General features: G+C 35.1%; 1 protein-coding gene across 2 annotated transcripts in view; it reads left to right on the top strand.

Annotated features, from left to right (window-relative positions):
• The window catches only part of ARL15 (ADP ribosylation factor like GTPase 15), a 396,290-nt gene that overhangs the window by 196,758 nt on the left and 181,253 nt on the right, over positions 1-18,279 (top strand). The gene's annotated exons all lie outside the window — the stretch shown is intronic.

Below are 18,279 nucleotides of genomic sequence, written 5' to 3' on the forward strand. Positions count from 1 at the left end.
CCTCATTTAATTTCACTTCTTAGCTTGTATCTCACCTATAAAAGCATGAGTCTAGTTCTGGACCGAAAAAAAAAAAAAAAAAAGAATCAGTGTCTCACCCAGCAGAGCTTCTGATTCATGGATACTGAAGGAATAAGATAGATGAATAATTGTTAAAGCTTGGATTGTAGTGAATTTTAACCTTAAGTACCATGGAATCAAAACTTTTCATGTATTCCTTTACACCTGTAACTTTCAGAATCGGTTTCTTACCTGTCCTGCAGAAAATTGGGTGCTTCCTTTAGTGACTTTGGAATAAGATCATTAATAGGAACAATGCGGCGGCCCTTTAGTCTGAAAAATTAGATGAGGAGTAAGGACATGAGATGTTCTAACTTCCAGACTTCTCTCACACTTAACATGGGACCCATGCAAGGAGCTTTGTTCCTTTGCTTGTGTTCTCATCGGCAAGCTGGCAATCATACAGTTGTTTTTGTTTTTTTTTTAAAGCGAGTGGGATGATTTTGGATAGTTCACTTTGAAGTTTAAAGTACTAAGCAGTAGAAGACGTACTACATAGAGAATTTTCATTTAAGTTTTAGGGAAATAGTAAAGGCAAGGGTTTCTTATTAAATAGAATTCATATCTATCCTCTGTTGCTTCATGCAGTGTTAAGTAGGCATCAAGCACCTTTTTTCTTCCTAGGTTTTGTGAAATATAGATAATATTAAGTAATTAAGATAAAAATAAAGCAATGCAAATCTATTCAGAATCGTTAATGTGAGCATCTTTGGCATTGTAGTTGTGGTGCCTTCCTGATCTGTTCTTCAGGCTCTTGGTAAATCTTGTAACTGCTCAGCACCAGTTTTTCTGTCTGTAAAATGGATATAATAGTATCTAATGATGGGTAGTTATGAGTGTTATATTCGTTTATAATTATATGGTACTTGCTGAAGGTGCATTGTTCTGAGATTCATTGTGGGAAATACAGGTATGTATTAAGAATACAAATAGACTATAACATTTTGTACATAAATAATGTGTTGCATCCATAATAAAATATACGAAATACATAGACAAATGACCTTATAACTTCAAATCCCTTTACTCAAGTTATGTACAATAGCTGATTTTTTCCCCCTTCAACTTTAAGGAACTTTTTTCCTTAGACACCATAAAATAGAAACTAATGTTTTTTAGAAACCCAATTCATAGCTCGGGGTGATCCTCCTTAAAATCGAAGACTGTCACATCAAAGAAAGGAAGCTTTTAATAGTTAATTACTTTGGAATATGCTTTGTGTGTTGGCTAGGTATCTTTTGTAGGAAATGGGCAAATATTTTTTTATCATTCATCTTTAGTGAGAGGCTATAAATGTAGAATAAACAGAATGATTTGAGAATTATTCAAGACGTGTATATACTAGAACATGTATGACTTTGATTTTCTATTTATATCAATTTTAAATGAAATTCGCTCAATTTTTGCGTGTAATGGAATTTGCACCATTTTGAGGACTGTTTAAGGCATTTTCCATGTGGTTATATAAACCCATACTACATACTATACTGGTGCGTGTTAACATTTTACACTTTAATTGAAGACATGGGCAAATTCTATTAGAGGTCTTGAAGTTTGTTGAAACATAATGAAGTGATCATACTTTGGATGTGGCAGAAAAAGAAATGGAAGCTTCCTATTTTTTACTCATTGCTTGAATGACAAAGAAGTTTCTCAGTATAGTAGTGTTATAATGCCTTCTGGAAATAGCCCCAGGAATGTTTTATGGATTAAGTCAATACCTTATTAATAAGTTAACATAAAAGTGGAATTGTAAAAACTGAATCTTAAACTTTTAATGAATGGTAATCTCAAAATGATTGGGAGGAGGCATGGGTAGAAGAGGAGTAGAAGATTAAAAAGTGAGCAATCTTACATGTTATTTGAAATATGTTTAGAAGTGGTCATCTGTTTACTACTCCTCTTTTCCTTATTATAAAGGTATTATTTGCCCTGAGCTCTGTTGCTTATAAACATTTTTATTCATTTATACCTGCTAATTTGTGTGCACTTTGTGTAATTTCCAAATGTGCAATTTCCAATTGCAAAATACCTGAGTCTGAGGCAAAATTTTGTTCTTTCAGAATCAAGGAAAATGTATTCAGTTTACCAAAAGCACTGAACAAGCCTTTGATGCAGTTACGAAAAGACGAGGAGTCATAAAGGCTCATTGATTCCTCCCCTCCTCCCACTGAAATTATTACATTTTGTGCTTAATGCATTATGCAAGAAATTTGCAATTATTTATCCTGTCACTCCAGTAAAACTTTTAAGAACTCATTTATCATTTAATGAGGGTAACGGAATATTGTTGAGTTTAGAAGCTGGTGAGATCTAGAGGAGAAAGCTGAATTATCACTGGGATTGCAACAGAGGTTGAAAAATCTCATGAGGTTATATATTTAGTTCCCCTCCTCTGCTATGTCATTGCCATGCTCCTGTAGAGTATGAGTGTAAGAAAGGAAGACAATGGTTAAAATTACTTTGTAACCCACAGACAGAGGGCAACATGCCCAATTATTTTGTTACCCTTTTAGAATGCAAGTGGAGTCTTGTACATTGCATAGTTTGCCTTCTGTAATAAACCTGGTAATGACTTGTGTGTAACTTAACAGAATTTTAAGATTTTACATTTTGAGAATCTGATATTAGCAACGTGTGTCTTAACAAATAATCTTTTTTAAAAAATAGCAAAACACTGGGAGAAAGAACACCCTTTATGTACTGTCTGAAAGCCAAGCAGTTCTTGCAACAGATGTTTGTTGTATTCACTTTGGGGTGGTGTAGTTACCACAGTTTTCCAGAATTTACTCATATCAACTATGTTTGTCTATAGAAAGTATAATACAAAAATTTATAATTAAGTCAAAAGACCCACTTGATTCATTAGGGAAAATCCTAGTCCAATTTAAATAATAGAGCTCTAAAACAAGAATCATCTTAAGGGTAAATAGGTTGGCTTTTTATTTGTATTGAATTGTAATTGTATCTAATTTGTTTTACAACTCCCACAGGAGAGCATACTTCAGTTCTGAAGTTATTTAATAGATCAGGAGGATTTTATTAGAAGTTAAGTTGATATAGTAGCCAATAAATGTAATCCTATTTTCCCTCTACATAGTTGCCGACTGGGACTCTTTTGCTTCCTAGCTTTTTAAAATCTCAGTTTTGTTTTATTGGGCATCACCCTGTCTTATAAAATGACACATTTTGTCAACATGAAAGAAACAATTTAACCTTTGAGCAATCTAATCTGATTTGATATTTGTCCATATCCTTAATTCAAAAGTGTTTAACTTTTTTTTAGAAAAGTTACTTTTTTAGTACATCAAAAGTACTGAGTCAACTCTGTCAAATATTTTGAATTCTGTCGAATATTTTGAATATTAAGAAATGTGAGAACTGTGAAGCAAAGATTTTTGAAGTAAAATTATTAGGCCAGATGACTCTGTTGGTTCCATGGCTCGTTAATTATGACACAGGAAGATCCAGCTTTTAGATTAGGATGTCAGCATTAAGGTTAAAATTTGTCATCAAGCATTTCTCAATTTTCTTACAATTGTCATGAAGTTTGTTACTGTGATGTCCATGGAAAGTGGTGTTCTGTTTGAAAAGAACAAAATATAAATGTGAGAAAAGTATTTGCAAGTATTTCTATAATGATATAAACATTACTTTTTAGCCCGTGTTTTGATTATAGATATTCATATTTTTTTTTGAAAAAATACCTTTCAGTATTCTGTATAAAGTATTCAGAATACTTTATCTCATTCTCACTTTTTAGTCCGTGGACATCTTTTGGAAGAGAGTGATACTATGTGTTTCATGTTATTTGACCACTGCATTTACTTATAATTCTTGTTTATAGATAATTATTTCTAAGTATTATACTTTTTCTTCTCCGTACAAAAGGTCAGAGAGTTTTGAAGGATTGAAATGTTTGGACACTATCTGTAAATAGTAAGCCTCTAATTTAAAATTTTCATTCTATATTCATACTGCTTCACAGTGGAATGGTGTTTTTTGTTTTGTTTTGTTTTGGTATCTCCATGAAGTAGCGAATATCATCTATGATTTTACATGACAAATCTTTTATTAGAAAATACAAAACAGTGTTTAAATCATGTAGCATACTTAGTTTATTATTATTCTCTGTATATGGAGAGAAAGTGTGCATGTGTTTGTACAATAATGATTGTAAAGTGTCATATACTTTAAATCTTAGGAGTCTTCCAAGTATCTTGACCTGTGTCTTGGCAGCATTTTAGAATACTGATTTGATTTCACATAGAGCAGTGTACATACCTATTGTGTGAGCAGTCTGAAAATTCCCTTATGGGACGTATACTTATTCTAAAATGATATGAGATACAAATTATTTTTTGTCCATTCCTTACAGATGTACTTTACTCTGTTAAAATTTAATCTTGGGGAAACAATGAGAGGATCTGGAAGTCTGTTTTCCACGGAATGACTCCGTGATCTCCTGAAAATATTTACTAACATGGAAGAGAAAATAACCATCATTTCAATAGTTAGATATATTTGTAATAATGATGCTTCTGTATTTGAAAGAGGCAGCTTTTAGCTGAATACCAAAACAGAATATTTTATTGTACATTCATGTACTTTTAAAATATGTACTCCTTGAAAAAAATAATTTGTATATTTTATTTCATCGATTCTAAATCTAGCCACTTTTATCTTCCCATTCAAGGGAACTTGTATACCTGTATTTCTCACACCTGCCAAGCAATAATCATGAGAATGTGCCCTGCCTCCTGAAAACTAATAAAATTCCCATTAATGAGTGCTGCATCAAAAAGGCCCATCCTATGGAGAAAATTATTTAGATGGGATAACAAAGTATAATACATTTGAAAAATAAAACAATTCATTATGTTCTCTTTAAAAAAAAAACAACCTATTCCTTTCCACTGTCTTCCTTTGGTAAATCATATGCCTATCTGTTTTACGTAAAGCTGGCAAATTTTGGAACTTCTTCCACTTCTTGTTCTTATTTACTCATATCCAGCTTTTCACTGCATCATTCTCCTACTTCTGCAGTACTTTTCAGTTTCCTGGTTGTTTACCTCCCCAGAGCTCCCCCTTCCCTCTATTCCTCAGCACAGACCATTGAGAACAGATTTCCTATCTTTCATGATACTCAGATTAAAAACCAGTGCTATTTTCTATTCCTTGTAGATGCAAGTGAAACACCACTGATCTCATATGTTCATGTGCTTGATAATTGAATTCTCTTCTCTTTTCTCACTCATGTTCAGCCACTGCTCACTATTTCTGTTGCCCCAGGAAAACCACCTAAACATTCTAGGTCACATCGAGAAGTTTCCCTGTACATTGAAGGCTGAGCTGGCTGTCCTCCTCCTGACTGCGCACAGCATCCTGGGCATATCCAAATCATAATACAAGAATTAATTGCCTGTAACTTTTCTGCCTACCCCTCAAGATTGCAAGCTCATTGAAGGACAGAAATAATTCTGGCTTGTTTATGTCTCTGTGCTTGATTATATGTGGTTGGAATAAGTACTACTTCTGAGTCTTACCATACGTGTGGTGCTTCCCTCCTGGCTTTAATGCCATCAACTTCATCCAGATTCCTTAACTCGACCCAGCCTGACTGACTCGTTTCCTTCACACCAAACCTGACCTTTGAATATTACTCATAAATTGCATCTTCGTGAAATCTCATCACTCTGACCAGGTTAATAATTTCACAGAGCTTTAATCCTCTAGCTACTGGATTTACACCATTTCTCATGTATTTTTATATACTTTTCATGTACTTTTATGTACTTGAATTTGTGTTTGTCCACTTGAGGACCTTGCTTATATCAGGTAACTGTTTCCTTCCTAAAATCCCTCCTAGAAAGTGGGAGGACATCTTGACTGAATAATGTTCCTTTAATATGTTTTTGACGGCCTGTATTTTAAGTATATAGAGCTTATTTCAGTTGCTAGCATAACAAACTCTCTTACTTTTTGTATTTCTCACATGGAGACCGGTATACGTTGATTTCAACATAATTGAAATCATTTTAAAGCAGTAAATTCAATTTAAACTCTCATTCAGCAAAGGCAACAAATGATTCTGAGGAGAAAGTTTACAGAACGATTTCCTTGTCCCCAGTTCCACTTATTTATGTCCTTATTTATTTCATTTGCAGAAGAAAACTCCATTTACTACACATTCCATAGCATACAGAGTTAATAAAACATTTGTCAAATTAAATGAATTTGAAAATGGACACATGGTTAATGTCAGTAAAGTAAGGTGCTTTGAAGATAAAAAGCACAATAAGCGTTAGTTATTATCATTATGATAATTATTTTCATTATTATTATTACATAGTGTCTGCTTAAAAATACCTTTCGTTACTCCAGGATGGCTGAGGCTAATGAGAGGGGTTACCCTGCTGGGTTTTATCCAGAACTAAGGAGCTGAGACATAATGCACTGAGGTTTTATTTTTTCTTAATAAATCTAGAGACATTTCTCCTTTTTCCCAAAAAATAAAATAAAATCCTGTAATGCAGAAGCATTTGAACCTGTTTTGAATAGTTGGAATGTTTTCTTAGGTGATCTCTAAAAAAGGTATTTGAGGAATAACTATATAGGTCCTCTGAAAGGCTCTAAAAACATATGCATTGATTTCTAAATAGAACCCTTTATTTCTTATTTAACTAATTACAGAAGTCATATAGAGCTCAAATTTATAAACTAAAAGAAAAGAGGGCATAATTATGGGGATGAAAATGTAAAGCTTAATTATCACAAAAATGAAAAATTATATCTTTGGGAAGTTATAAAAATATAGCCAATTACATGAATTAACTCCAATATTTCAAGAAGGATTATTCTTTAGAAAGAAGAGTTTAAGGTTAAGCCAAATTATTTGCAAGATACTACAATGACTGCCATCACAAGTCAGAGATAAAGGAAATATTGAAACATTTTAACAGGCATATGTGTGTGTGTGTGTGTGTGTGTGTGTGTGTATGTCAAACATACATCCAGCCTCATAATCAGGAAGACATTAGTGACATGTCTGAAGAAGACATTCCCTAATATTATTGCAAATTAAATAAGAAAAGACCTCAAGAGGATGAAAAGAGAAAAGGTGCCTGGAGCCAATGAATTACAATTGACAACCTAAAGGCTGTTGAAGAACCAATTGCTGGAGTGATTGCCAAGCTATTCATGGTGTGCAGCAGACAGAGCACACCAGAAAGCTGGAACAATGCCTTCAGTTCAGCAATATTGCTTCAAAAGAATGGAAAGAGGGAAACGGGAAGAGCCACTGACCCTGAGACCAATTTCCAGGCAGCTGCACAAACTATATACTGTAATTAAAGGTTTTGACCAGTAATCACAGCAAAGCCAGACTACAGAAAGTCTAGGGAGCCAGCAAAGTTTATAATGAGGCAGACATCCTTAACTTTAAGCATGGAAAAAGCAGGTAGGAAAACCAGTCCATTTTTTGGCAGTGGCTTTGAAAAGCTCTGCTGTATTAACACAAATATGAAAATCACATATTTGTTGGTCTTCTTCCTCTAAGAACAAAAATGTACAATGAAAGATACCTGCTTTCATCTTTTGAGATGAATACTATACTCTGCTCCTTAGAAACGTAAATTTTCTCCTTGCCACTTTTTTTCCTTTACCTGTGAATCACATGTGCCTTTGCTGAAAACAATGAGCTAGACCTACACAGTGGTACAAAGGATAGACTGCCACTTAGAAGTGGCCACTCTTCCAGAGTACTCGAGCTCTGGTAAAAATGGACTAACCCACACCTGAGGGCTATGTCTATAGAACCTCTTTTCCCTTTTATTAGTGGATAATCTAGAATCTTTTTTTCTTTCTTTAGTAATATCTCTTTATGTAGACATCCACATTCAGCCATGACTCTATTTAAATATTTACACAAGTACTTGGAGGAAAAGGGAGGTATTTAGTAGTTTTGAATGAAGGTCTGATACAGACTTCCGGTACAAATGAGAAGGTGGCAACAGAAGTCTAATGAACAGAAGCAGCATCTTATTTTGCAGACACCATGTAGTTCTCCCTGACTGGCCTATTAAGAAAGATCTTTGTGTTTGATGTCACTGTATCCAGTAGTGAAATGTAGATTACCTTCTTTGCAAAGAAATTCTGAAATAGAAATTTTACACATAACATTCTGACAAAAGAAAATGACAAGTTTTCTACTAAGCTATAAAGGAGTCAAGTAGGGTTTCATTTTGTTTAGTTTAGGTTTATAACTTAACATTTTCATTGTGTCAAGCATGCTGTGCATAGATTGAGTTTACTTTCACTCCACACCTGAAATAAGAATGCTCTATAAAGAATGCTTAGGTAGTAAATGGTCCCATAAGATAACTGGGATCGTTTTCTTCAGTGACAAGTGAAACAACTAAACCTTATGGGAAGAAGGTTCTGCGTATGAACCATGAAATAATTTGGAGGTTCCATAGAACATCATAATTTTAACATGTAGAATTTGTAAAATATGATTTATTTTTAGATTGTGGTGATGACTAATGATTTGTCAAGGCAAAACTAGTCTTTATTGAAAGGGGCCAGAGTGGAAAATCTGGGTAACTTGCATATAGTTTAGACAAGGAGAACAAAGAAATAATGACACGAAAATAAGAGCTTGGCAGAGGAATCCTTAGAGAACAGCTGGTTGAAGAGTTACAATTGTTAACGTGCTATAAAAGAGATTTTCTCATGATGCCTTCGCATATTGCATTGAAGAGAAGACTGAATAATCACTGGAGAGATCCTGAAAAATAGGCCCAAAAGATCTTGAGATAGAGGTATAATTTATATGCACTAAGTAGTATCATTATTATGTTTTTTGTCATTATTCAGAAGCAAATCATAGTGCTCAAATACCCTAATTTTCAAAAACGTAAAAACATAAATACTTAAGAAAATTTCTTATATAAGAAGATTTACATTTTACTCAGTTCTAGAAGTTTCCTTTAAAATGGTACTTCCCCAACTTACTGAAAAGGTAAGTCCAAATGTCTGAATTATTTAAATCAGTGTGTAGAGATTCATTAAGTGTAAAAATGCATGTATCTGCATGTTTTGGGCAATAAAAAGATGACAATTTCCCATAGTTGTATATGGCCTTTGATGTTTTTCTTTAATTAAAGCTCAAGTTTGGACATCTTTCTGTTTTTCCTTAATTAATAATGACTTTTTAATGACTTTTATATTAACAAGCAAATTAAGCTCCTTTTTTTTTTAAGCTGAAAAAGGGAAAACAGACTTTAAGGTAAAGCATAAGATCACCAGATTGCTTGAGCCTGTTATAGTTAAGAGCAATTCTTTATTAATATAGTTATCCTCTTTTATACTTCACCAGAAGCTTTTCTTTTTCTCTCATATTAAGTCTTTTAAACTCTATCAGCACAGTTTTCTGCTCTAGGGAAATATAGTCTTTAATGATTCTAATGCGCAATGCCCCCTTTAATTATTTAGAACCTTAGTTCTAGCAGTGTAGATGCGGAAAGTATGGGATATTTTGTTGAATTTGTACTAACTTCATATTATATGAAGCCCTAGACATTGCTTTTTTTGGTAAAACACTTGAGATGAATCTGTGTTTTTGTAGTTTTATCTGTTAAAAATGGAATACAAAATTTGTAATTCCTTTAGTACTTGTTCTTATTTGGATTCTAGTTAGTCAAGATTTTGCCATCTGGTTCTTTAGCCATAGTAAAGCTGAATTGAAAAATGTGTGCTATTAAAAATGTCATATTTCTAAGATGTTAAAGCAAGAGATATGGCCGTAATTGCTGGGTTACTTTCACTGAAATTATTTTTGGAATAACGTCTCTTCTCCAACTCTTCTCACAAATATGTACAAGTTTGTAATGAATTATGGTTGACATTACTTGATCCATTCTCTGTCTTTTAAGATTATACAACTACCATCCTATGGAAAATGTGTGTCTGTCATTTTCATTTGGATCTCCATGGAGTATTACATAATCTTTAAAATCCATTTGTTTCAACTTTAAAAAATCCATCTCATTTAAATTAATAATCTGAAAGGCTAATAAAACCACATGGTACCTTAAAAAAAGATTTATTTATTTATTTTAGAGAGGCTGGGGGAGAAGGAGAGAGAGAATTCCAAGCAGACTCCCTGTTGAGCACAGAGCCCAGGCTCAATTTCATGACCCTAGGATCCTAAGCTGAAATCAAGAGTCAGACACTTAACTGCCACCCAGGTGCCCCTACATGGTACGATTTTAAGCAGTTACAAAAAAGTAAAAATATAGTAAAAATATTCTCTGTTCTCCCCATGTGCCCTGTCTGCTGTACCTTAAAACTCTCAGCCTTCAGTGAGACCACTTGATTACCAGGCTTTGAATGTCAAAAGGTTAGAAACACCAACTTAATGAATTTTGCTTAACAACATAATGAAATATATGAACTGTATATTAATGAAAGTAATTATCTTAAAGGTGGTACTTCTGAGACATGTGCAGTAAGATACTATAATCGTTTCAGGAAAGTTAATTTTAATACTTTAGTCTCTAGATTGTTACCTTGAGTTTTAAGCATTTTATGGAGGAGGCAGGGTTTTATAGGAACTCCAACTCTGATTTCAGGAGGACATATTTGTGAGTATAGGAGGATATGCATCCAAGGAATCATACTTTAATTATTTTAATTATGAAAAACTTCAAAGATACAGATAAGCACTAAAAATGCTGTAACAGTGAAACTCGTCCACCCATTATCCAGATTCCACAAATTTTAACATTTTACCCTATTTGTTCAGATCTTTTCTTGAAAGAAACAAATCAGTAAAAATGCATTTTGAAAGCCCCTTCCCCTCACTTCTGCAGAAGTGAGTGTATCTTGAAGTTGGTATCTTTCCCAACATACATTTTTATACTTCTAATACATATGCATGTATCTCTAAGTAATATACAGTAATGTTTTGTGTGATAAAAATTTACATAAGTGGCATCTTAGAGTGTATACTTTGTCATGGTTTTTTCATTACATTTTTTGAGATTATAGGATATATGTAAATCTCATTTATTTTCACTGATATATTATGTTCCAAGGCATGACAGTGCCATAATTTTATTTATTTATTCTTATTGATAAACTTTTAGGTTGTTTCTAGATTTTTGTGATTACAAACAAAGCTGTTGACGAGTATCTTTGTACATGTTTCCTTGTGTGTATATGCAAGCATTTCTCAAGTGTATATATGTCACATTGGAATTGCTGGATCATAGGCTATACACACGTTTAACTTGACGGCTATTTAACTTGGCACTCTGGGTTTAGAGGTGACAGACAGTAAGGCCCCGAGGTCAGACTGTCTGGATTTAAATCCCTCTTATTGTTGACCAACTGAATAACATGGAGTAAAAACTTAGATCCATTTCCTCATCTGTAAAATGGGGATAATCCTTGAACCTACCTCATTGCAAATAGTGAAGATGAAGTGAGGATTGAGCACATAGAAGGCTCAGGATTAGCTGTCAGCTCCTCAAGGCCTGTCTCTATCCTCTCTGGACAGAGGCGTGAAGAGGATTAAATGGCACTCATGACACTGCCTGGCATAGTGTCATGAGTGTTTATTAAGCACACAGAAATGCGACAGAAAAGGCAGTTTAGGTATCGTATGTTTATATGCTTTGGCGAGTGCTTGAAGAATAAATTCCAAATACCAAAATAATTTTTTCAAAAGCAGTGAAGACCATACACAATGCTTATAACTTGGGTTAGATTAAATGATAAGCAGTTTATTTTACTGCCATTCATATAGACTGTGTTCTTGTCAAACTCTTTTTTACCCTTATGCTGACAAAGTGTGCTTGCTTCTGCTGTTGTGAGGAGACCAGGAAAATCAAATCTTCTGGAGATTTTTACTTGTGAAACTTGACACTTAAGTTTGTTCTCTACCGCGTTCCAGATAGATCATTCTGCCTTAATTTTTTAATTTGTCAGGTTTGCAATACTGTTAGTAGCTCTACCTTAAAAAAAAAATGCAAAAGCAAATGTAGAATGTTGTACTTTGCCTGTGCAAATGAAGGAGTTGCTTGAACAAGCTGTGGATCTACCTGCAGATTTCTAGGTTTCTGTGAGGCCCCACAGAAGCCCAGAAATCTGCTTTTTATAGTGTGTCACTTGGTGTGTTCTCATGATGTGATTGACAGGCTTGTTGTTTCCTCTCTTTGAAGGCCCAAGAGGTTACTGGGATTATTTTAGAGTGGCGTTGTACCGATTCTTACGTTTAGATTTAAATAGGATCTCCTCAAGCCTTAAAGGTGGATTACTTTGCATTACTTTTATTGCTTTTCAAGTGTTTTTGGAAATATTTAAGGGTCCTAAAGAGTGGATTTCCCAGAGTGTGTTTTCTTTTGGGGGAAATCTTAAGGATTAGTCATAGACTTTTCCAAAAGCCCCTAAGTTAACCTAAAGGACCCTGATTACAAGAAGTTACTTAATTAAAAAAAAAAAAAAATGAAAACTGGGCATAAGAGAAAACCTCATCGTATCTCTGTATTCCTTATAATAAATCAGACCTGTGTGTGTTTTTAACAAAAACGAGGGTGTGCTTTTTTTCCCCTCTTCATTCTGTTTCTTTTGATCATTGATCTGGGTGACCCCACGCTCAGGGTTTTTTTTCTTCATTTGACATGGACAGATTTTTGAAGTATAGCTCTCCTTTGGGAACCCCAGGCAGTTCCACTTGACTAACCTGTGATCTAATGAGCAGTAATGCGGGGTTACAGTGGCCATTTTGTGTGCTTTGAGGAGGATGGCGAGACGGAGTGGGAGGAAGGCGATGTCTGCGCAGAAAAAGAGAGGCAGGGTGATCGAACAGTGTGAAAAAGACTTGTTAACTCACATTAGTTTGCCTGATTTACTTCACAACAGGTCAGGAAAGGCCAACAGCAGGGTTGTCGTTAAATTGCAAAGTTGAAAATCCCAGTATTAGAAAGCTTTGAGATCTCAGCGTTATTAATTCCAAAGTTGATTTTAACTCACCTTTGAGTTGCAGCGCACGGGGTACCCTAGCATCAGACTTTTCTCCAGTCTTTATATTTATGAAATACTCCTCCAGCCCTCGATTCCTGTTGAATGCTGCACACTTTAAACGTCCTATAGTGGTTGGGCCGCTCTACCATGAGCTTGGAGGTGAAAGAGAAGCCCAACATGGAGCAAGTCGTTGCACTTTTTGTTTGTCTGATATTCAAGCCTTACTGAGGTACCTGTGCTTTCCATTTTGAAATGTTGCAGGAGTGCCTTTGTGATTTTCTATCCCGATAATGGGAGGAAGCTCTTGAATTTGTCCCTGCGCCTCTCTACTCTGGTGTACTCTGGTGTGGGTTTGCGTGCATAAGTGTGCACACGTTCACAGGTAGTCCCCGTAGAATACTGTCAGAGTAATTGAGAAATCTAAATTAGATTTCAGCATCCTTCCTTCTCCACCTTGAGCTTCAACCGGTGTTATTTTACATCTCACTGTTGTTTATGCCTTTTACGTGAAAGCGAATGATGACTTAACCAAAAACAAAATCCCCCAATTTCCTGGAAAATGTTGCCTGGCTTTTAAATGTTATTACAGGAACCTAAAAATGATTTTCTTGGATTTATTTTCCCTTTTACATTCAAAAGTCTATATATTACCCCCAAAAAGTATAATTATCGATCACAACACTGCCTTTGTTTGACTACCATTTCTAAAAGTCATCTCCCTATGGGACTGAAGAACAGTTGATATTGCCAGCTTTTTAACTTTATATACAGAGAAAGAATATTTAAAACCTGTGTCTGAGATAGAAATGGAAGCCCAGACAAATGGCGGACAAGGCTGCAAGCTCCACAACTGCTTCTTGCCTTAGGGCGTAGTATTTATGTAGATTTAAGTGTATTCTTTGTGCCACAAGAGTGCCCAGAGACCCGACTGGCCTTCTCTTTCAGTCCTGGTTCAGGCACTTTTGCTGTGCTAAGGAGAATTGCTCAGCAAAATAAAGATACTTTAGGCCAAATTTAAATTTAAGCCTTGCCTAGTGACTTTATATGAAGACTTAACTGTAGAACCCCTAGCCCCTTTATAGATATGCCTGCCTATCTGCAAATTGGCAAAAGCGATTTTCCCAAAGAAGAAAGATACATTGGTGCGAAATGTTAAGCATATTTTAGTTGTTTTTTTAAAAAAATTTGGTTAGTTACCGAACAAAACAACTATTCATTTTTTCAACTAGTATTTTTTACACACTTGCTATGTGCCCAAATACTGTATAAAGAGATGTGAAAGATGGATAAAATATGACCCCTTTCCTCAAGTTCCCTATGTGTAACAGATGATCACAGTATATTATGGGATGAGCCAATAAAAATATGTAAAGAGCCCTCTGGAAACACAAGAGAAACTGAAATGAATGGGAACTAACATGTGTGCGGTGTCCAGTGTGTTTCATATACAGTGTATATGGTAATTCTCGATTTCCTGGGAAACATGGCATTACTTCCTTATGAAATAATAAATTACCCAAGATTGAACTAGCGACCTGAATCCATGTCTTTGGACTTGAGCTCATTTGTTCTTTTGACCACACCGCAACAGTCTCTTGTCATTGAATTTAAAAAACAAAAAAAAACAAAAAAAAATATAAAACATAACTTAATTTTCTTTATTCTTTTCTTTCTTTCATTTCTTTCTTTTCTTTCATTTCTTTCCTTCCTTTCTTTCTTTCTTTCTTTCTTTCTTTCTTTCTTTCTTTCTTTCTTTCTTTCTTTCTTTCTCTTTAGTCTCAAATTCTTCTCTTGAATATTTCTTGCTACTTGGACAGGCCCCAGCTGCCAATTTGCAGATGAACCCTTTTTACAAATGAGCTGCATCGAAATGAGAGTAATATACTGAAGAAACTAAGCCAAGTATGTTTTTATATATTTGTGAAACAAAATGACTATTGTATTCCAGGACTTGGGGGAGAAAGTCTGCTGATTTGGGCTTAACTTATGTCCAGTTTATCTTAGCTTTTAGAAATCACACAAGACTGAATGAGAGAGTTGAGGACACCAAAAGCAATTTCTGTAAACAGCCAACCTCCTCCCTAGGGTTTCCTGGCTGTAACCCACCTCCAGCAGCTTTTAGGCCCATTCATATATTCATCGATTTTGTAAATAAGAGACCAGAAGGGAAGGTAGAAAAGAGTCTTTGCAGGCGGATGGAACAGGTTAAGAAAAAGAGTGAAGATCTAAAACAATATGTCATATTTGGGGAATTAACCATTCTATAAAGAACATAACCCTTGATGTGCTTAAATGGGAAATACCCATAACAGAGTTAAAAAGAGACTTTTGTATTATCTAATACTTCCTTTTTTTGGTACCTCTTACTAACTAACTACCTCTGCCACCCAGGTAACATGTGATGGAGGAAAGTCAGACTGGCATTTTAGGCCAAATCCTCCAACCTCAATGTGGCAGGGGATTTCTTAAATTCTCCCTACCTTTAAAATGCTACAGGCCTACTGAAGGATAGAACTCATTAGAAAATATCTCATATATCTCCAAAGAATTCTGAGTCTTGATTTAACACCACTGTTTTCTTTACCTAACAGAATGGCACCATATCTCCACTCCAAAAGTAGTTGATGTTCTTGTTAAGACACTACTGATCTGCCTTTTATCAAGTTAGTAAATATTCACTGAGGAAAGAGATCTCTGTTTTGATTACTGGTACATTCATAGGTGCCTAGTAATAGCTCCTCAAACATAGTGGGTGCTCAGTAAATATTGTCAGATAAACAACTCCATGCCTGTGGTGGGCCAAGCGTACTGTGTAATGATCATGATGGACCAACTCCCTGCCTTGGTGCAATGTTCCGAGTTGGCAGTTTTCAAAACTGTTTGCTTCCTAGTATGCTAACGGTAGCTTATAAAGATGGATAAAAGATAAAAACTTAAAATTTTAAGGAAATGAGAGAAAATGGTAAGTCATTTAAAATACCTATCTGAATTATGTACCCTGGTGCCTTTTTTGTTACTGTTGTTTTTATTTGTGGGAGTTTCCATGTGTTACTCTTTAGCTAAAAATCTTTAATGATGTCCTATGGAAACATAATTCAGATATTTCTGACAAGATTTTGTAGGATTCTTTTTATCTTTGCACTTTAAGAAATGGAAGCACATTTAGTGTCTTAGAGACATGTGATTTCGAAGGAACTCTAAATAAAAGGCTTAGATAACTAGTTATGGTAGAACTCAGAAATTTGGTGAACATCAAGATTAACTGGCGTGACGTTTGCTAAGGCAGGTGGTAAATGTCAAAAATGTATCTACTGGCCCTGTATAGCATATATGCATCAAGTTTTGAGAACCATTGTGTCTCTGGGGTAATCATCTGAAATGCCTTTCATCTGTTTCACTAATTGTTTCACAGACTAAACCCTGTTTAGAAACCTTCACATTGAGACCACACTGAAAACACATCTGCATTTAAAGATAGAGATTTTTTTTTAAATATGTGTATATGTATCCACATAAGCTGTTGTTTAAAACAATCTGTTTTTATAGCAGACCCTTGATACCTATCCGGGTATATTCTAAACTTCCCTCCTGGAGAAGTCACTTAAATAATGTGTAACATTGATACTTAAGAGAGGAAAGAGTACGTTACAGTCATTTTTGCACATTTTTCAGAAATTACTTCCATAATTAATATTTCAGAAGAGGTTTGACAACCAAAGTCAGTCTTTTAATGGATAGAATATGTGTAGGAAGCTAATTGCACTGGAGACCTTTACACACAGCTTCTGCCTTTGGATTATGAGAATCTGAATATCCTCTAAAGTAAATTCTAGTTCTTTTTACTGGGGAAAGATAGCAATCAGAGTTGCTAAAGTGTGTGGAGAGTCAGAAGGCCCCTTGCAGCATCCTCACCCTGGGGCCAAATGCTGCCCAACTCTTTTCAGTTAGTGTTAGGCCAGGTTTCGGGTGCTGGTTTGGTCTCGCAGTGAGTCCATCAGGACCCAGAGAACACCCTGGACCAGGCATTTGGCCCAACGCCAGGATGTCTTTCATGTCTGAGTTGAGCTACGGAGCATGCACCTTAGAACAGCGCAAACTCCCTAGACGAGACTTCTGTGAGCGCTCTACGTTCAACAATAGACACTATTCTCAGTGATTACCAAGAATTCAATTACATGTCCTTTTCAACACTAAAGGGCTGCATCTTTAACATCAAAGCATGGCTTTGTGTTTGTCCATCACTCATCCTTTATGAATACTTCCTTTATGTCTGCATTTAAATGTGCCTATAAAATGTATGTATGTGTATGGGATATAATTATGAAGCAGTTAGACTTTAAAAAAAAAAAGTCTCAATGTGTATGAATGCTGTCTCCTCAGCACAGACTTTTAAAATTTATGACTGTGTTGCAGGAAAAAAATGATAAATGGTATAATTTGGATCTATTTTCCTATTTAAAATATATCGAGATTTCAACATTTGTGCTATTATAAGATTTAACAGAGTAAGGAACAGCCTGAAGATCCACTGGATCGGGGTGATGAATGAGACCTGGTCAAAGATTCCTCTGGAAGCCATCCCAGTGAGGGGCAGGAAAGCTTGCTGAGGCCTGGTGCCTTAGTGACCTGAAGACGAAGGGGACAGGGGAAAGGCTAAGAGATACAGAGATGAAAACCCTTTCAGGAATAATGCAGAGACAGAGAAGTTGATACTCCCTGCATTTAAGATTACCATGAGAGGCTCTGTTGTTATTGTTAAGTCTCCTTTCAAGCAGTGCCTCTTTTCCAGCTGAACTGGGCTTCTGATAGATGTGAGCCATACACGAGAATCTTTATATGTGTTTTTAATGTTTGTTTGTTTTTTAATTTTTTTACATTCCTTGCTTGACCACCTATTTGATAATGAATCTCTTCAAGTATCATACATGTTTGTTTCATCCATCCATCCATTTGTTCATTTATTCACTAACATGTATTTATCGAGCACCTGCCTACGTAGTTCAGGCGTGTGAATTTTACTCTTTAGAACCAAAAGTCTTCATCACCAAAGGTATTGACAAGAATATGCCAAGGATTCTAAAGCCAAATACCAAAAGAATTCCAAGTAGGTTTTGGACATCACTTGGAATCAATCTTAAAGCATAGAACTTCAAAAGGAGATTACTTTTGTATGTGTATTTTAGCCCTAGA

The sequence above is a fragment of the Canis lupus genome, chromosome 4 (genome assembly GCF_011100685.1).
Source record: "Canis lupus familiaris isolate Mischka breed German Shepherd chromosome 4, alternate assembly UU_Cfam_GSD_1.0, whole genome shotgun sequence".
Lineage (NCBI taxonomy): Eukaryota > Metazoa > Chordata > Mammalia > Carnivora > Canidae > Canis > Canis lupus.